We start from the raw sequence: 21322 nt of genomic DNA, 5'->3' as shown, positions 1-21322 counted from the left end.
GTTTCTACACCGAGTTTCACTTTCAGTGTAAAATATGTCCTTGTGGAAGCTGTTACAAATGTCAACACTTTAAGGAGCATGAATTTATGGTGGCATTGAATTTTAATGGCACTATAAATGTCTATAGTAATGGTGATATATCTATCACAATAAATTGCTATGGAGAAATATAAAAATAAATGTAAGATAAAAGATTGTGTATAAAATATGTTTTTGCATATTCTTTAATGATTAAAAATCATAGAAAACTAGGGGTTTTAAATCACCGAAAACTGCTGTTACATTTTGCGTGCTGTTTTCCTCTGGTAACATGCAGATGTGATCCCTTGGTCAGAAATGGCATCAGCTATAATGAGGACACCTAGATGAGCTTTTGTTGACTTGAAAAAAAAGTAAATGACATTAAGGACAACAGAAATAATGATATTAATGATCCTTGTCACTAAATTGTGCCCGCTATGAAAGGGAAATTTATGGTCTTCCAGCACCAGTGGTTGGTAATGCTTCCCACCCACTCCTGGCYCCACGCAGCTCCCCCTTATTCACAGTTTCTCCTCTCATTTGAGTTGAAAAGAAGCATTCATAGGACACAGGTATTTTCACAATAYGGCCAACATTTAAAAGCAMGGAATTCATAGACTCACCRAAGGGTATATGACATTTTCTCTGTGTAGGTCAAAAGTAATCCTTGATAGAATTAATGATCAGTTCACACTTCYCTTAATTCATTTGCTCAAAAACCTTTATGTCCTTCATTTACTTCCCTAAAACGAGGGCATCTGAAAACCAGGAGTTCGTTCCTTGAAAGTCGCTGAAGTTGGCCCCAACAAAACCTACCAGTCCAGGAATATCAATGGAGAAGAAAAATCAAAGGGAGTTTGGTCAGGGCTGACTGCTGGTCAGGCAAACATCAGGAATCCAGGAAATGCTTCAGGTTTGGGCTGTGGAGAGAGTGGGCASTGGCGTGCTGAGAGGCAGTGTGTGAAAGTCCCCCAAGACTTTCAGGAGCTGCTAAACTCAGAACATCACGTGTCTGCCCAAGCTCCCCACGGCCTCCAGTGCACAGCAGCATCAGCAACACGCTGCGTAACTTAGATCACATCCGAGGGGCCAGTGGCTGCTATAGGCAAGCAAAGACTGCAGGATTCTGCACGTACAGATGTGTAGAAATAAAATGAAATAAAGGACCTTTGAGGGACTTCCTGAAGAACTACCTGCGAGGCACTGCTGCATCAGTATGATGCTCCAGCCAGCTTATTGTGAATAAGTATAGATGTGGCCAAGGGGATAAGTAAATATACTGTACACAGAGTTATCTGTTATTAGTAACAGCTTGATTCTGTTACCATTAACAACGTAATGCTAAGGTGCCCTAAGAAAAATGGCATGTGATCTGTGTGCCCTCCTGACTCAATCCCACAGCAGGGAGATGGGGATTCACAGCAGAGCACTGCAGAAGCCCTGCACAGCCTGAGCACCAGTGGGAAYGAAGCCTCTGAGAATATTTTCAGAACCGGCTGCTCCTTCCATGCCATGATTTCTCTTTCAAAACACACACACATCCCATGAGAAGCTATTTTTCTTCACAAAGAAGCCTGAAGTACCATTTCAGTTCGCCGTCATGTTTCAAAAAGGAATTGTGCGGACAATCTTGCAGACTCCTTRGAATTAAATGGGCGATAGTATTTTAGTCTTGAATCTTTACAATAAGACATTCAGAAGTGTTTGGAATTGATCAAACTTCACTTTAAAACATAACAGGAAAAGCAGAATTCAAACATTGCGAGTGCTCTTTTAAATCCTGCTTTTACAGATCCTGCCTATCCCTAAAAATATCAGCTGCTGAGATACACACACTTTCAACCAATTTGTTAGAGGGACAGTCTAACAATGCTGATGTTGCTGTCCTAAAAGGACCAAAAGGTACCAGTTACACCTGTATGGAGAGAATAAAACAACAAACCAAACACAACCAACATAGGAAAGAACAAACCTAAGCTTCCTAATGAATACCATCTTAGTAAAAGCAAAATGTGGATGTAGTAAAAAACACCTGTAGATATTCTGCTCAAGCTACCAGCAGTACATGTGGTGCATGTACTGCTCTATGGACTGTACAAGCTCATTTCCCACGTCAATCGTATTGTGGTATCTCTTGCACCTTTTGGAATGTCAAGATGAAGTGTTCCCAGGGTGAGAGGTGGAAATGCTGTGGACCGGGGATGGAGTGAGGCACAAACCACACTCCTTTCATGCAGAGATCTGTTTTAATACAATAAAGAGAACCGGGATTATATAAAATGTGTATTACCAAGAAAATTTTCTAGCAGATGCAGCCACCTGGGAGCAGTGACAGGATCTTTCATTCTGTGACAGCAAAAGAAAAAAAAAAAAAGAACAAAAACAGAAACAAAATAAAAAACTACCCCAACTCCCCCGAGAGAAGCAAAAAAGCAAATCTCTGCAAACTACTACTAAGTTTTGCCATAAATAACAGCAGCTGCAAAGTGTGGCTTTACCCAAAGTAAATGAGATCACAGACAGAAGAGTATCAACACTGCTGTCAAATGAGTAAACTGGGAGTTTTTCCTGCAATTCTGAGCCAATAAATTGCTGCCATCTCTGTTTACGTGTGGCACAAAGACGCAGTCAGCTTAGATAGGACAATCATTTATACTGATGTATCTGAATCACCTKCTGTCATGGATTGGGCTGATCCATCTTGCCTTGATGTGCAGGAACACGGTGCAGCCTCCAACGGGCCTCAAGACAAAAGAGAGAGACAAAAACCAGGAGGGACCCGTCCCRGAACAGCCCCCGGATTAGAAAATTCCCAGGAGAACAAACAAAAACATTTGCTAGGTGTTTTATGGTCAGCATCTCTACTGCCCTATGCTGATGCCCTTTTGTTACACAAAACGTGACAAATACAGGACAAAATGATCCAAAAGCATTCTGCAGAAAGTACCTATTTTTGCCTTAATTATAGTCTCTAAGCAGGTTGCTACCAAAAAAAAAAAAAAAAGTGCAAAACTAAATATAAGAGAAATATATCAAATAAATAACTGCAAAATATTGCATTTACCACAGCAGAGGTGCTCAGCAGCTCTGGTCTGTCCTTCATGGATGGAAAGGGTCAAGTCACCTTGAGAAACAAATGAGCAAAGTAACCTTCTCCGCTGTTAATCGTATGAAAAGCTCGGCAGGAATATCTAAGGAATAAATAGTCTTGTTCTGCACTAATAGCCAGGGGTCAGTTTAGCCACATTTAGGGTATACTGATTCATTTCTTAAAACAACTGCTTGTAGAGTCGAGGCAAAAGAAAGGGCATTAATGGAGCATTAAACGTTTTTAAAAATAAAATATCCACAGTTCTCAGTAAGTTAAATCCATAATTGACACTGCCTGCCAAATTTGCAGAAAATTATGGGAACGAGGCAGATGTATGCTTATCAGTTTTGTCTGTGCTCATCCATCCTACAAGTGTAATCTTGACAACAGAGTAATTTGCAGTTATCTTGTGCTTAGGCATTTGTTTTCTCAAAACAGTGATAGCACAAAATAAAATTTTGAGCTATAAAATCTTATGACTGGCCATACTGCTATGGCCTTGTACAGTGACCACATCAAGGGGTACCTATAAAATCTACTTGCACACTGGAGCTCTTAGAGATTTTCATTTGGGGAAAGACTTCCAGATAGAGCACTAAGATAAGCCATGATTTCCATGTTTAAATTAATTTATAAAAGGAAATTCTGTCTACTCTTACAAGCTGTCCTGAGAAGCCGTGAAATCTCCATCCTTGAAGATGCTCAAAATCTGATGGGACGTGGTCCTGGGCAATGTGCTGTATGGATGCTGCTTGAGCAAGGGGGTCAGACCAGGCGCTCTCCAGAGGTCTCCAACCTCAACCATTCTGTGGTGCTTCAATCTGCTACGTTGCAGACTCAAAAATGATTATACAAGCGCCCTATTTGATACGAGTTATTCTGATTTCTCTGGTACTCACATAGCAGGGAAGTTCTGAGGATGCTTCCTCCAAGATGGGCATTTATAGAACACCATCTGGTACTTCACGCTGATCGAGTTCTGCTATTACCAACATACTACAAGGCGCCGTTTCCCTAAATATAGAAGGGCTAAAATTATCCACAGTGTTATTCATCTATTACACTGAAATAAATAGTGCTCTCACTGATTTGGGAATTTTTGCCATTGTTTTCTTCAAATGTATTCACAGGAAAAATWTGGCCATTTCAAGAGCCTGTGAGATGACAGCTACACACGGATCCTTTTGGACTGCTGCTTTCGGCAGTGTCTGCAATATCAGTTCCTAAGCAGCAGAAACAGCAAATCCTCAGTGGCAGAGTGTGAGAGGCAAACTGTGGAAGGGCACATGCCTGCAAGGAGCACTGTTTGCAGCTCTGTCACAAGCCAGAGTGCCCCCGTGGCCTGGATGAGACAGATGGGCACCAAAAGGCCAAAGCAGCGAAAATTTACAGTGCTCCTTTCTCAAGGCRCACATGCAGAGATGGAGTATTTCGGGTCCAGCAGCATCAGCTCTGAACTCTACCAAAGAAAATAAATGAGAAACAAAGTGATATAGAATATTTTTTCCCTAACTTTTTAAGGAATCTCTCTCAGACACTTCATGCCTCATACAGCAGCAATCAAAACCACACAGTGTATCAACAGGATTGATACAGGCTGGAGGAGAAAACCAAACATCCTGCTATGCCAGTATCAAGGTTCATGAGTATCCATCAACCTGACAGGTGGCATATGTGGCCTATGTAATTGCCACTAACTCAGCTACAAATGGGTCCTTTAGCAAGTCTTAAGAGGAAAAATGGTACAGAAGGAAGAGGAGGTCCCACTTTGGAAGGAGAGCACCGAACTCTCTGTCCCAATGAGTATGGACAAGCCACGGGCCATCTCCAAAGGGTCAGTGCAACAACGCAGGCAGGAACTACCACTGAAAYATCTGAAACACAAATGGAGAAAACTCACAAATGAGTGAAAACCGGGGAACCACCATCGTGTGCCACAAAGATGCCCACACAGACATGAAATATTGCAATGAGTTAGGTAGTCGTATGCACAAAATGTTCTAAATGATTTCCCTAACCACATCAACCTTTCCAAAGAGTACATTGTGCTTGAAAGCAGCTAAGCTCAAATGGTTTCCAACAGGCAGGGCTCCCGACTTGTTTTTGTTCTCTTCTCTTTTGAGTCATGATCAAAACTCAGAATTAGTTAACAATACACCCATGAGGAAAGACTATGTTTAATAATACAGTGATATTATCACAGTGTACAAAACTCCTAGGATTATCTGCGAGGGCAATTCAATGAATTTTAGTTTTATTAGTGGTTTAATTACAGCTGAGAAATGCTTCTGAAATTATTCAAAGAACAGTACTATTATTCCCATTTTATTTTTTAAAAGTGTTCACAATGCATTTAGTCTGATGTACTAAAGAATATGAGATTGCCAAAATATGATAACTTACTTTTGGATTTTTTTTTCACCATTGATTTAAAAAGGTCAGTGTATGTATTTGGTTTGGGCCAGTAAAGGATTCTTTTTAGGTCTAAAATAACACGCTGCATCTACCCTGTAAGTGCTGYTCAGATTTTGTCTGGCACTCTATTGCTTGGACTAACATCCTTCATATCTTAATATCGGAATWACATAAGTTCTTCAATTAACCTTTACTGCAGAAGCAAGCTGGGTAGTCATTTGTTAAGAAATGCTCACGTTGGGGATTCACACCTTCCAAACTATGTAAATCGGGCAAGGTTGTATGCTTATATCCTCTGAACTTCGCAACAAAACTCATCATTAAATGCACACGTCCACGGGCTCACGTGTGCTCTCTGTTAAAGAGCACCGTTGGCTCCTGGCAAAGGGAGAACAGAGCAGTTCAGCGACTCGCTCAGGACCCTGCAGGGTGTCCGTGTCAGACAGGTCGCCTACGAGGTATTTTGCAAGAAAACCAAACTCACATCTACCCGTGCCTTGAGCAAGTTAGAAGACAAGGCTACCAAGGGTGTAAAGCTCGATAAATTGTGGATCGGTGATGTCCAGCTGGACCGTGGGTCTCCTCACAATTTTAGCAATGTCAATTCCACCCACTTCCCACACATTACTCTCTGTGCCTTAATCTTTGGGTGGTCACTTTGGAAAAACCATAAAAAGAAAAAAAAAAAAGAAAAAAAAGGAAAAAAAGGAAAAAAGAAAAAAAAGAAAGAGTGTTCTTGCTGCAGAACAATGGAAATCTTGAGAGTTTCATATATCCCTAAATGTATTACTGAATCATTAGGATTGCATTCTTCTCAGTACCTGCTGTGTGTCTTTTAAAAAGATTTTAAGACATTAAAAATTTTAAGACATTAAAAATTTTAAGACATTAAAAATTTTAAGACATTAAAAATTTTGAGAACCATAGCTTTAATGTAGAAATTCTAAAGAAAGTAAAAGTTCAAGTCTTAATAGTTACATCCATGTAATAAAGACAAGGCACGAGCCCCTTGATTTACTTTATATTACTGTAGTTCCCACACACTTCAGCTGAAATTACAACCCGACTCTGCCTGGTCCTCCAAGGGATTTCTTTCACTAAAGACTTCGCAATCCCAACAGATGCAAATAATAAATGTCATGATCCCTAAACAAGTTCTCTCCTTTCTAAGCAAGGGTATTTTTCTACTACTGCAGCCTAACAAGTGTTACTGCACTACAGGTAAGAACCACAGTCATAAAACAGAAAAAAAAATAGATAGAAGAATACAATAAAAATAATAAGGCAATGTGGTAATGTCATTTTTAAAGGGAGCTATGGAAATTTAGTCATCAAAAAAGGTAAAAGGAGAGAGGTATGGTTGAAATAACAGCCTGGGATTACTTAAATCACTTACAGCTGCCTGGATCAAGCAGTGAGTTTAGAGACAGCCCCGGTGGGACAGGCTGAAATATCATTTCTTGTTTTTTGAAGTCTGGAGATGCTCATGGCAGGTCCACAGCACTGTGTGCCTGCTCTCTGCACGGTGCTAGGTGGTAAAACTGACACCAAAGACAAAACAGAAGCTAAAATGCAATGAAATATACTTAATACCTGTAAGTTTTATTCATTGTTTCATACCCATTTACCAGCATAGCAAAATATTTGTAATTATTGCGTACCTGCATCTCAAACCTCCCCACTGCCCTGACTTGACTTGAAAAGAGTCTTCCCCCTAACCACCGACCTAGCAGCTGCTAGTACCTCAAAAACACCACCCTTTCTGCTGCCTTTCTGAGGCTCCTCCAAGCAACTTAGGGCCTGTGGAAAAACCTACATGTGATGATGAACTTAAAGGAAAAATGCGTCCCATGAAAAGGAGGAGATGATACACAAGCCCCTAACTTAGTTAGCTAAAATTCCCATTTAGCACCATGAATGAATTACATACTGTTAAAACTCAGCAAAATACTAAGATTTGTTCTGAAATCACTTCCCAGATGARGCAACATACTTGCAAATAGTTTCTTTTAAAATACAGCCTCATGTTTACAAGAATACTACCAATCATTCTTCCCTAATGCTTATTTTTTACATCAAAAAAAACCCCAGAAATTTCTACTAAACTATTTGCTGAGTGTTCGGTCTCAAATTTTATTTATACTGCTTATGCTCTTTCAAAAATAAGCTTCATATTGAAGTCAAGTAGAAGCACCTTACTTAGGAAGCTCTTCAGTTTCTGATTCAATTCAGATCATTTTGTAAGCATGTGCTACACCTTTACCTGAAAATAAGTAAAATGCTGCTTTTATGTTAAACTGTTATAAAACCTAACAGCCCTAGACTATTTCATCAAAAGTGTGGAACTTAAAATTTCTGCTTTTCCTTCTATAAATCCCTAGCTTGGTATTCAATACAGTGCTATCCATGACCCACATCAGCTTCAAAGGCAAGGTACAGATGGTGCTCCCTGACTTGCTTACACAAGAGACAGACATTGAGGTCAGCTTGGATAAATTACTGGCAGATTTAGGATCCCTCCTACCCAGACTCGCATTTGTTTTGTGTCAGGGTATCTTAATGATTTTAATGACTGTAAAACTGTATATTTAAATACCAAAGTATCAGCTTTCGTGCCTCCCCTCATAGACAGTGGTGCATCTGTTTCGTAGTAGCACTCACGGGTCTGAAAGATCTGTCTGAAGTTGGGCATCCATCTTCCACTGAGGTCCCTAAAGCTGAAATACAGTGAGCCACAGTCTCCTCTTTACATTTGTAGATTTGTTTTAAAAATTAATACTTCTAAAACAAAGTGAATAAAGTAACTTCTCAACTTTTGTTCCCAAAAAAACCCTAAAATTTACATTTCTAATCTCTTCACTCACATTACTGCCTACAAATAAATGGTTACTCTAAATAAAAATGACCATGTAAGACGGAGTATCATGAGTAAGACGGAAATTATTAGCTAGTCCTCAGCAATCAGAATTGGTCTTGATTCATGACACATTAAACCGTCCTTGATTCTCTTCTCTCTAGTGTCCAAATAACTGAAAAAATCTAATTTTAGGCATGATGACAAAATGGAGAAATTAAGACAACCTCAGTTTAATAAAGCATTGTAGTCTTCTGATTTTTTTTTTTTTTTCAGAAAAGGTTCTTCATTTTTCAGAAGCAAAGATTTATATTCTGTATATTAAGCTGTATAGCTTAAAGTTTTGGGTCACTCCTTCCTTCACTCTCTCTCAAGCCTAACCCTATCCCTACCACCAACCTCAGGCACCAGCTGAGTCTTCAACAAAGCCTGCTAGCCCAGAACCTGGACTTTCAGGAAGCATGAAATCCAAAATACAAAGGAGCACTTCAATTTGAGATGCAAGAAGGAAAAAACAAAAAGAGGATAAGGCAATGAGGCAAGGAAAAAAGAATAGAACAAGTTGGAAGGCAGGACTCCAAAGCCATCAGTCTTTCTACAGATGCCTGTAGGCATCTGTAAGAACATGATGAAGATTTCTTCAAGGTTATATCCTTACCTAATGTATGACCAAGAAACAAAGGAGTAAGGAGCAACCAATTTCTGATACTGTACTTTCCTCAACTCTTTCATCTCCTTTGTCTGCTTTGAAAGGTAATACACAGGATGAGTCTGAAAGAGAGACATGATCTAACAGCCACAAGAAAAGGGGGAAAAATGGAAAGTGCTGGCTTGGAAGGTAGCAAAATAAGACTTTTGTTTTCTTTTGKAAGCAGGAGTAAGTAGGAGCATTAAAAGTTTGTTTCTTTATAAGTAATGCAATTTCTTTTATGCGTGAAGTACTTAGAAATACTTTGAAATCCACTATCAATGCCATTCAGGTTGATTGCTAATAACTAAAAGCACTGTTGTGTATCTGACTACAGGCATTTCAGATTTTGAGGGTGTGTATATGTATGTGTGTGTGTGTATATATGTATATAAATGTATAAAGACWCACTTTTTTTGCTCAGTGTTACAAGTTTTCACTGAAATAATCATACTATACTACTTCCCCTCCAGGTTAAAAACAGAATTAAAACACTTCCATGCTGGAATAATATTTAGAAAAATGCTACACTCCGGAGGGAAGGGCTGCTTCACCGTGACAGAACAGATGAAGTGGCACTACTCAAGCTGCAATCAAAAGATACGATACTAAGGCTGCATCTATTACCATAGCATCAAGACCCTGCGATGCTGTCCCCGTAACAGCCCTTGGATGTAAAGTATCTTCAGATTACAGACGGAAAACTCAAACCTGAAGGTGAAAGCCAAAAACTGCACTAGAATTTAAGAACCTAGAATAAGCCTGAAACGGAATTTACATACTGAGGATGCAAAGCCTTATGTAATATGAAGAAAACCCAAAAGACTCCAACAGGAACAGAAGTAACCAACCAACAAATGGAAAAACTTGTCTAGATTCTTGCCAGGGAGGTTCCCCAGGCCTGGAAAGCAGTTCTGCTTCTGTTGCTGTTTCTTGTTGCTAAACAGACAGGATTTGAGCTAAAATCAAATCCTCTGGGGGCCAGAGCCCATGTTTCCTAGAGGGGGTTGTTCCGCAAAGGATGCTCCTGCTCCAAGTGCCTCCTCATCCATGCACTCTATAGCGCTACCAAGGTCCTACCTCAAACTCATCCCCTTGACATTAAAACACTTTAGACTAAAAAAAAAAAAAAAAAAAAAAAAAGTCACAATTTGTAATAAACCACCAGGCCCTGTCCATCAGATTCCAGCACCAGGTTCTCTAGATAGGAACCAAAGCCTGTGCTGTGTAAGAATCCTAGAGGCCTACTTTGGGGTTAGAGCATCTCCATTAGGGAGCAGATACATAAAAGACCTCCACTGCAATGGCTAATTTCTATTGCTCCAGCATAGCCCCTTTGAGGATTCAAGCCTACGTGCCCTTGCCCAGGTCACATAATACTTAGAGGCACAGCAAGAATTCAAGGCTGACACCATAGTAACCCAAATCCATGGCTGAAACCATGGTAACCGGATCATCTTTCTTCAGGCCTGCTACCTTCAGCACTGAGCACGATTTCCACATACTCAGACTGAAAGGAACTGCTTTCAAGMAAATCTGGCATCGACTCCTTGACATTATTACAGCACAGAGCTTCAAGATGGCCTGTAGCGCCCATAAGGGCCTCTAAGGGTAACTTCTTTGATCATTTATCTTGATACGTTGAAGGGGAATGAGCTATTCTGAAAACTTTGTGCCCAAATTTCCTTGACACTGTGACAGGGAGGAAGAAACAAGGATTTCCATCTGCTCACCTATGGACATTCTTAAAAGACTTTTCTGCAAGTTTCTCCATCAAGATAGAGAAACAATACTGAACGGACCATCAGATACACAGTAAAAMAAAAAGAGAGGAAAAAAGAAGAAAAAGCCCTTTTCCATTGACTAGCTCCTTTCAGTTTCATCAACCTTCCTTATTTGTTGCAATACTAAGTGCAAGACTGTTCCTTTCAATAGCATTAATCCTAGGGCTACTTGTAGCCATAATTAGTGCAAGATTTTCTGATAGAAATGTGATTTTTATGTTATGTTGTCCCTTAAAGCAACCAGCAAAGCAGAAAAAAGGCAGCACAGCCTTACGCATCAAGTTCCTCTGCAGGCTATACACAAATTAGTGACTGATATGCCTCTGTTTTGTCATGCTTGCATAAAAGAACACCGGGATCACAGGATGCGATATCTCACATGGATAATCACCAAATCCTCACCAGAAAAGTGCAACGGAGGTTTTCTCATCAGAAAGTGCAACGAGATGTGGACGCAGCGATGAGGCAGGAAACGGGACACTTGGTCAGAAGGGAGTCAGTAACTAACTCTCTATAACCTGGTGACCATTTATTCAAACACAGGGGTCTTTTATATCCATTTAAGCAATTCATTAGTTACAATGGAAGAAACTGTTCAACACAGTGATATCTCATATGCTGAAGAAAATGGCACAATTCTTAGTAATTTAATGCCAGATTGTTTTAAAAGGTTTTAATTGCCTGACTCCCACTGAATTATTAGGGAACAACTTGCCAGTAGGGGATGTCTTTTCCTATTGATAGCTGGTATGTGCTTTTAAGCAAGAGAGTTTCTTTTATAAAACAATCTAATTTTTTTTCTAATGTAATTGTGAATATTTTATTATCCATATAAACGTCAAATCCTTTAGTGAATCTGACTAATTTATTGGCGTTAAGCCTCTTAAGTAACACATGTTAATTATGTATTGCATAGGATTCCTCTTAATCAATTTAAATATTCCAACTTTCTCTTTGACAAATGTCCTTGGATTCTTATATTGCTAGAAAAGGGTAAACAGCAGTGCATTAATAACTATTATACCAGTCACTTAAAAAGGGTAAACAGCAGTGCATTAATGACTATTATACCAGTCACTTAAAAAGGGTAAACAGCAGTGCATTAATGACTATTATACCAGTCACTTAAAAAGTACTTATCCCATGCTTTCTCTTACTTATCTGTTTTTACATTAAATAGCTCTAATCCATACATCATCTAATCACATTCCTCTGCCCTACAGTAATTTTACCTGAAAGAACAGCCTCAGTATAGAAGCAAAAATGGGAAAAAATCAAACATAAGAGTATTTTTGAGTGCAGAAATATGATTTGCTTGTGAAGTTCACCAATGGCTAAAATATCTGAAAAACATGCCCTTAGCCTCTTACTTTTCAGTGTGGGGGAACTATGTTTTTTTCTTCAAAAATAGGTGAAGGAAAGGAAGGCTAATCAGGTTTTTAGCCCCATCTCCCCCAGTTGTTTGTCTGCAAGGCACACCAAGCAGCCAGCCAGCCACTTAAAGACATTCCAAACAATCACTAGACTGAATCCAACAGCAATATTAATATTATCATCCGATTAATAACAGCTACAAAAATACCATGACTTCAGTAAGGACCTGAAGGACATCTCTCCTCAGGTTTACACAAAAAGAAAAAAGTAAATGGTAATAAAGAATGGCCTGTTGCACAGTGGGTACCACTGAGGTGGGACAAGCCTAGATGGTGCCCTTTGAAACATATGCACATATACATACATATACAGACCCTCTTAATAATTTTTGTGTGTGTATACATATACAAATGCATGTGCGCACACATATGTAGGCTAATAAAACTTGCCTTACATGTGAGTAGAGGTTCAGGGGATCAAGGAGCCTAAACAGCACCCGAATGCATTGGTGCCTACATCACCTACATGATACATGAACCTCCCTGGGGTTAAACACCTCGTCCTACCCCATTTTAGACATGGACATTATATCCATCCGAGACCACTTTAGATCAAACGCATTCACAAGCAAACACAAACTAAAACCTAATGAATCTCCACACAAGGTGTCTGGAGCAGCAACGAACAGCAGTTGTGAYAGTTTGTGTCACAGTTTAGCTCTTTTGCTCAAGTTGGGAAGCTGCTCCGAAAAACATTTATGCAAACTTGCTCTGCTGCCCAGCCAAGATCTCGTTGCTCTGATGGAGCCTCATCTCAGGGTAATCATATTCCCCACCAGAACTGAATAGTGCAGGAGATTGGACACGAGTTATTCAGTTCAAAAAATATGAAAGACTATTAAACTGGGCCGGGGGCTTTTCAGGAGGGGGAAGAGAATGTTTGCTTGACTACATTTAAAATAGATTTGTGTGAATTTTTGATTTCATAGAAAACACCGCAGATCYCCTAGCCACGTCACTGTACAGTAAACAGGATCCAATGGAAGCAGAAAAACACTTATTCAAAATCCTAAGAAGGTAATTAAAGCTGAGGCAACCCAGGAAAAAGCCATCCAAATAAAAATGGTTTCCCAGCGGTTCCCCTGTGCCTGAAGGAAGCTTTAATTGGAAGTCTCGAGAGAGTCGTCCACCAGAAAGGAAAGGGAGAGGCCTCTCCTTCCCTCCTCTCCCTCCCAGATACGGGCTAAATAGCAGCAGCTAAAACACTCGGGAATTGCACATTTCAACAGGTCCTGGAAAATCCTCCTCCTCCTCCTCTGCTGCCCTGGGAAGGGGCGCRAGCGCCCTGGCCCATTCCCTTCCCTGGAGCACGTGGGTCCGGACACCTGGCCCAAGCCACTGCCACCCTCACGCTCCACGTCGAGGAAAACAGCACCTTTTCCAGGGCAATTTTCAGCACTTTCTTCTCTGCATTTGCAATACAGAAAACTGCAGCTATTTGGAGTTTTTCTTGTCACACAAATTAAAAAGAAATAAAAAAAAAAAAAAGGCTTCGCTCCTATTTATCCCCATCCACGGTAATTTTGCATTTTAACAGGAGGGCAGCTCCACTTGTAATTCAGGCAGTTGCAGAAAGCGAGCAGAAAATCAGCTCTTCCTACGGTGACTGTTGAATCGCGCTATTATCCTCCACACAGCAGGTGCCAATTTTCGACAAAATCATGAAGTGTCATAATTATGAGGAGAATTACTTGGTAAAATTTAAGAAGTAGATAAATAGCAAATGGGAATGTTGATTATCCGGCAACTGTACAAAAAAAGAGGAGAAATATCCGTCTCAGAGGAAACTGCTCTATTATTCCTTGTTCTATGGGGCAAGATTTATTTCTTTAAAATTTAATAGCTGCTTTAGAATATTTTAAAATGATATTATTTTAGGTCCACACTAAGCTGTCTGTATCTATTTTTCCTCTGCAATGCTTCCAAATACCACTGTTGCTACAGCAGCACCGAGGAACGGAGAGATGCTGCAGGTACCTGYCCAACTTTCAAGGCCAGAAATGCCAAATAAGAGAAAAGAAGGGAAAAGGAAGTTAACTGGTCCTTTCCAGATCTTCCAGCATCCACTCCGGCACTCGGATGCTCCCAGGGAGAGGGTTTGGGGCTGGTGCGAGCACCAAGCTGTGCAGCGGAGGAAGCGCCTGCACTAAATTACAGTCTGTTGTGCCCACAGCGGCCGTCTTAGCTCCGACCTCTATGAGAAAGTGCTTTAAACTTCTAGCACGCTGCAAAAGAATTCGAAGGACAGGCGYCTTCCTGAGCTGAAGTTCCTGGGATTATGTAACAGCCTTAAAAATACCATCTTAGCTCATTTTTGTGCAGTCAGGTCTGAAAAATCCTGCAAGGCTCTGTTGGACTAAGAGACACTGCTTAAACACATCATTCAGGTCAACATTTCAAGCAGCTGACCAGGCTTTAACACTCGCGCCAAACCAGTTCTAAAGTTGGTCTGAAGGGAACGAAAGAAACAGGCAAATATCTTACAGTGAAGCAGTTTTAAATGCATAAAGGCAAGTCAGATTACTCACATCTTCAGAGACAAGTTGTACTGCATACACCAAGGCAGAGGGACTGCGACAGAAGCAGAGCACATGCTCCTGGAAACAGCAGGACCAAAAGCTCTGCCTCTACCAGGGCGGACACCTTAATTAGGCAATTAGGACTAGTAAGCATGGGCAAGGCTCCAGGCCCAGCTGATTACAACCAAGAAATCTGAAGGGAAGTGGGGAGAGGAAAAGCAAAGCCCTTGGGAGGATTCGTGATAACCAGATAGGTATGGAAGGGAGCGTGAGGGAAGCGGGCAAGCAGCTAATGCAATTCTCTTCACTTTAAAAGGTTTCAAGATCCTAGAAAGCCCAGGCTTATTATCCTGAACTCRGCTGTGCAGAAGGCACAAAATTATTAAAGCAGATTTAGAAATGCATGACTTGGTCAACCACGATAGCAGGACGAAGCCAGAGGAAAAGAAGGTCCCGCYAGGCAAGTTTATCTGAATGCTTTGAGTGCGTCGCCCCAGTCACATAATGGACAATTTATCTGGAAATCAGAAAAGTATTTGACACTGGGCCACAAAGCAGATTGATTTGTAAAGGTGGCAAGCATATTTCTGAGGAGGAACAGCAAGGCAGATTGACATGGATTTAAAGCCAAAGGGCAGAAATATCAGATGGAGTCAGGCCAGCTGAGTGTGGAGAAGAGAGCTGGAGATGCTCAGGAAGTTACCACTGACGCGGGTTCAAGTCATCTTCTAGAAATGAAAGAGCRTTAGAAGAACAGAATTTCTTGGAAATGTTATGTTCAAACTATTACCTTTCCTGATAGTGGGCAATTCTAATGCACCAAACACAGAGCAAACAGCTTCAGATGATCTGGATGGCTTAGGTTGTGTCTCACACAGTCTCAATTTCTTGAGCAGTTTCACTCTTCCAACCTGCTACCAAGACTGGTAAATCTCTAAAAATAAAGTATAATTTTGATTAAATGGCAAAATATTTAAGGGCTGCAGTTTCTGGACATTTGGAATTTACAGGTTCTGTCCAAAAAAGGAACCGACATCTGGACCCAAAACTGTAACTGATTTTTCTGCAGTTTCTATACTTTGGACTACAATTCTAATTATGAAATTACAAAACGTTCCAAAACAAACAAAAAGTAGATCTCACATTGGGTTCAATCCCACTCAGCTATAGTTTTGAGAAGAGAATCTTGACATTGTCCAAATTATGCATAAATAGAAAACTGCAGATTTGAATCTTTAGCACTGTAGCTTAAAGGGAATGAAAAAWAGAGTCATAGAAAAGATCATTTCTTAGGATTAATGAATGGAAACCAAAGAATGATGTATGACTGGAACGAATATAGAAAAAAGATTGCCATAGTCTTACACTGGGATGACAGTTAACACAGGAGCAAATCGGGCAGCTTTTCTTTTGTAGAGCAGCGTGGAGAGCAGTTGTGCTCTACAGAAATCCAGCATGAGAGCAAATGAGCAACTGGGAATTTAAGATGAAGCCAATTTGCAGCTGGAGGAGGAGGAAGCTGCATCTGGGGGCTAAGCAGAGGGACCTGCTGTGCTGGGGAAAGGAGGGGATGYGGTGGTGGAGCCAAGGGCCCTCCTGTCCCGCCAGGCCAGTGCTGCGCGCTCCCATGTCCCGCGTGAGAGACGAGATTTCCCACCTACGCCCTCAGAAAAGAGGCCATGGGCTGCGTGTGAAGCCAAGAATTCCTTCCCTGCTCGCAAAAGCTGCTTTTGTTCAGTCCAAACCATTGGAGGGGAGGTCTGGGATTACYGGGTTTGTAATTCAGCACATATAATTATGGCCTTCACTTACCGAACGCCCCTTGTGGTTGGGTGTTGATGCCCATCGCTCCCCRGGCTCCATCCTCCCTTCCCCGGGAGGGCAAAGCCTGCAGCCGAGGGGGTGGCACGCGGCTGCCTAACGACTTGCAGACATAATTAAAAACATATTTTGCTATAAAGTGCATYGCCAAAGTCAAACATATACCGGGTAAGTGAAATTAACCTTCAAGTGAGACTTGAATAGCAGCAAACCACAAGGGTATGCAGGAGATGAGATATACTGTCGTTTAATTATGTTACAATAATTCACCTCATTAATCTCCTAGGAAACAATAACCACAACAGTTAAACACTACAATTAACAGACCCTAGTTCAAACTTAATTCTAATTTTATATGACTTTGCAGTATTACCCAGCGCAATTATACGAGCGACAGAGAAAAGCTAAAGCAAACACCGAGTTCTSCGGAGAAGAGCCAGGACCTCCGAGCCCTCTGCCCCTGTCCTCCCTCCTCCTGCTCTCTGTGGATTTCAAGGATCACCCATTTGGATAAGCACTGCAGCTAAGGGCTGATGCTTGAACACATCTTTGCTCCGTGCTGGTCCCATACGGGCTCCCAGRGGAGCAGCAAACACGGACCCGGCCGTTCCCAGGGCTCTTCTAGTTGCTCACAAGCAAAGTGGACTCAGTCCTCCTATTTATCGAGGCTGTAGACCAAGCTCACAGCAGCTCCTGGTGTTGCCCGTGTGGATTACCCAGGGACTGCTCAGTTTGCACTTGTAAAATAAAACCTCATTTGAAAAGAGAAAAACTTCTAGACATTCTCGTCTTCATCAAATGACACTGACAACATGAGATGAAGGGTACGCTCTGCTGGCTTTGCATTCTGCCTCTTTCAACAGGTGTCAGGTTTATTCCACCAAACTTCTGTTTGCTGATTATTTAGCTTCTGTTCTCTGACCTTTCTTTCCTTTACAGCTCTCCAAGGAGAAAATAAAATCTCTTTATAACAGCAATGCTGGTGAGAAATAAGCACGAGGTTCTTGTTCCCATAAACCAAAACCAACCATATCTAGAAAGTCATGTTCAAATATATGGATGCTGCAGAGAAAATAAAACTCATTCATTTGTAACATTTTTCCATTAAAACAATGCAATAAGGATGGAAGTTCAAATGATGTATAGGTGTCTCCTTGAAGGAGATATTCAGTACATCTGATAAACCATAAATACTATCGAATACACCTCAGGCAGAACAAGTACATCTTTGAGCGATCCTGGAAAACATACAGTGGGTATGAGGATGAATTATGAGGATGAACAAATTTAATACACCCAGTTGCCTGGTGGACACCCACAATTTGCAATTTAATCATCCACAAGTTATTGTGTGTTCATAATTGTATTAGACTTTGAAATAAGGCGACACCAGTTCATATTAAGCTTAAAAAACAGCACACCTTTTCAGGATAYGGTAATTTATAGAGAGAGTGGTGGCTACAAACAAGGTGAATTCAAGCAGCAGAGCTGCACTGCGTGCAAAGGCAGTACACTGTACACCCATGCCTGAACCCACAAGGCACAGCAAGGTTTTCATCGTCATCCTCATTCTCATACTTCAGATCTACACAGGGAAAATACCTAGTACTCTCATTCCAGGAAGAAGGCAAGATTGATTGTTTTCTGCAAGACATTCTGAAAAATGACTATTAAGATGCTCAGGGTGAAAAAGAATTGATCAGTCTTGAACTTCTACTTAAAAATAGTTAAAAACTAGAGCCACAGATATTATACCTACAGTTCCAGACCCTGGAAAAGGAGGTTACAGTGGCATCTGTATTTTGCATAAAAGTACCTCAAAAATCATCAAACCAGACAGAGACGGTTAACTTCATACACTGGCAGTTTGGATGCTCACCTGAGATACAGGGCTGTGGTTTCCTAGCTCTTTTTCTCAGTAAATATCTAWTTTTTTAAAAGATAAAATGGCAGGTCTTGCAGGAAGAGTGAGCTATGTGATAAGAAGCCAGGCTGGTGCCCATATTCTGGAGGTAAAACGCCTTGGCTCATAACCCTAAAGGTAAAACAGCTCGGCTTACATCCCTGCCTTGCACTAAACAGAGATTTTAACAAGATCCTGCTGTTCTCTGGGCAGCTTGGAGATGYTCTCCTCCTTGGGTGCATGGAAATATCAACTCACTCACAGAGCTGCAGGCACCAGCTTGAGCTGGGAGCCCCTGGTAAGAGGCAGGGCAGCAAGGACTGCTTTATGGATCCAGCCCCTCGCCCCTCTTGCTTTAATCACAGGTRTAATTGCTCCCTTCAGAAGAGGGGAAAGTGTTACCACATCTAATGCTTCATTTGAGCTGAAATTATATCTTTCAGGCTTTTTGTTTTGTCAATAAAAAACGAGGAAGAAAACATGATTTCAGCTTGATTCGAACCAATTCTTTTTTTTTTTTTTTTTTTCTTCCAATTTTCAGCTTTGCTGCTGAAAAGCCAAAAGGGAAAAACAAACCAGCACAAAGCGCTCGCTCAGATAACACAGGGCTCCGGGGAGAGAGAGTGCCCCGGAGGGAGCAAGCGCAGGGTGCTGCATTCTCTACATCTGGGGCACCTTGGCCACAGACCCAAACTGTTGGTTTCTTTTTTGAGAACAATAGTTTTTTTTTTTTTTTTTTAATAAGTTTGAGCAAATGAAACCTATTGTCTCTGTCATTGCGCCCCTCCTGTTATTTAAAGCCTGTTTTCGAGCACAGAGAGAAGCCCTGATCGAAGACAACAGGCATGGGGCCGCGCAGCTCCGCAGCTCTCCTCTCAGCCTAGATGAGCATAATGAAGCCTTTAGCATAAGGAGGTCTCAAGCATTGCCTGGGGAAAGACTTGCATCCTTATCACTTTACAAACAGGGTCTCTTGGAGCAAACAGCCTCATTTGATATCATTATGGAGTTTACAATTACTAATTACGGTGTTTAGATGTTGTATGAGAGCAGTCCAAGAGCAAAACGTTGTCATTACCTCTACTYATCTCCCACATTCATGTCACTGACAACCAAGAAGGGTCCTTATGTGCAGAGCTCAAAGGCAGGCAAGAGGGGTGCAGGATGTCAGGGAGAGGGGCACTCCAAAGTGCTCCTTTCAGAGGCCACGAAGCTTTACTGGTCCCTGCTCACTCCTTGGCCACTTCACCTGCTTCCAAGGCAGGTTCGGTATCCTCGACATTTGTGAGAAAAACTGGGAAAATGCTGCCTGTGAAAAGCATTTCTTACAAAAAGCCCTCTACTTCCACTGGAAGCCACCTCGTTCCTCCCCAAAAGACAACCACAGAACAAGATCTCTARTGAAGGAGGAAAAGATTAATTGGAGAGCTACCTTGAGAGACCAAATGTTCCCGACCTGACAGATTTACAGTGTAAGTAATTAGGGCGATGCGATGAGTTACACCATGGATGCCAGCAGCGACTSTTTACGTTTCAGGCTCTATCTGCAGAGAGCAGAGGATTGAAGGCAGCTGCTGGTGGGCTAGAGGAAAAAGGAGTCGCCCTCAGAAGAATTATACATAATAACCTGAAAATAATATACATGTACAATATACATAATAAACATGAAAATTTGTAGCCAAAGGTGAAGAGTGGAGCGGCCAAGCAGCTGGAGAGCAGCCTGATGTCCCACCAGCCCCAGCCCGTGGGCACAAGTGCTTGGAGCAAGCGGGGCACAAAACGCTCCACATGTTAAGGGGGTTCACTATAGGAAGGTGTTTAAATATTTATAGGTGTATATTCACCTATAAATATTGCAAGTATCTCTTACTGTGGTTTATCTGAAGGATTGCTGATACTATTCCTCAATATACAGATCACTCATGACCAGTCAATTATATGCCATTAATGAATCAATAAACTGCTTTGAACCTCCTTTGATAYGAAGCACGTGCATTGAAGTGAGCTTCCCTGTGACAGTTACTTTTCRATCACATCACAGAATTTACTTACACAGAATTTGCTTACTCTTTTTTTTTCTTTTTACTTCTTTCCATGCTTGAGAACATAACTGGTAATACATGTTCTATCAAAGTAACCTCCATTGAACTGAAACTCACTTGGAAATTACTTGTGCATTTGGCTTTGTCAAATGAAAGCTTTACAAAGCTCATCCAAAGGGTCACAGATAGAGCAAGACATGGGATGCTTATCAAATAAACAAAATTACAAATCTCAAACATATGCTGGTCTCCAACACATAAAAACAGTGTCACATACACTTACCCCCCTAAACCACAGCAGGCATTTGAGAAGCACGTCCAGCGTTTCCCTATATCGGAGTACAGGGTAGTGCTGCAGCTTCAGCACACATCTCCAAAACCTGTCCCTTCACTGCCTTCACCCTTGGTGTCCCTTTGGCTTCATGGATTTATTWTTTTTTAATTAGTATATAATTATGGTAAAATATCAGAATAAAGGGCATGACTCCATTCTGAAAAAAACATCATCATCAGGCCACTCGAAAACCTGTTTTATAGCCAATTCAGACACTTCTGGTCACGCTGCACTGGTCTTCTTGCTCCTCTTTCTAACAGGCAACAGTTAACAGGTCAACACGTTAACAGTCAACACGTTAACAGTCAACAGGTAACCGCATCTCACCAGGGAACACACAGCTCCCAAAACCACTCGCAGAGCCAAACACAGAGCTTTCCATTTGGAATAATAGCAACTTTGCCCTCATTATTTCTT

Source organism: Nothoprocta perdicaria, unplaced genomic scaffold (assembly GCF_003342845.1).
Source record: "Nothoprocta perdicaria isolate Ctin4 unplaced genomic scaffold, notPer1 scaffold_59, whole genome shotgun sequence".
In the NCBI taxonomy this organism is placed as follows: domain Eukaryota; kingdom Metazoa; phylum Chordata; class Aves; order Tinamiformes; family Tinamidae; genus Nothoprocta; species Nothoprocta perdicaria.
Note: the sequence above shows the minus strand (reverse complement) of the source record.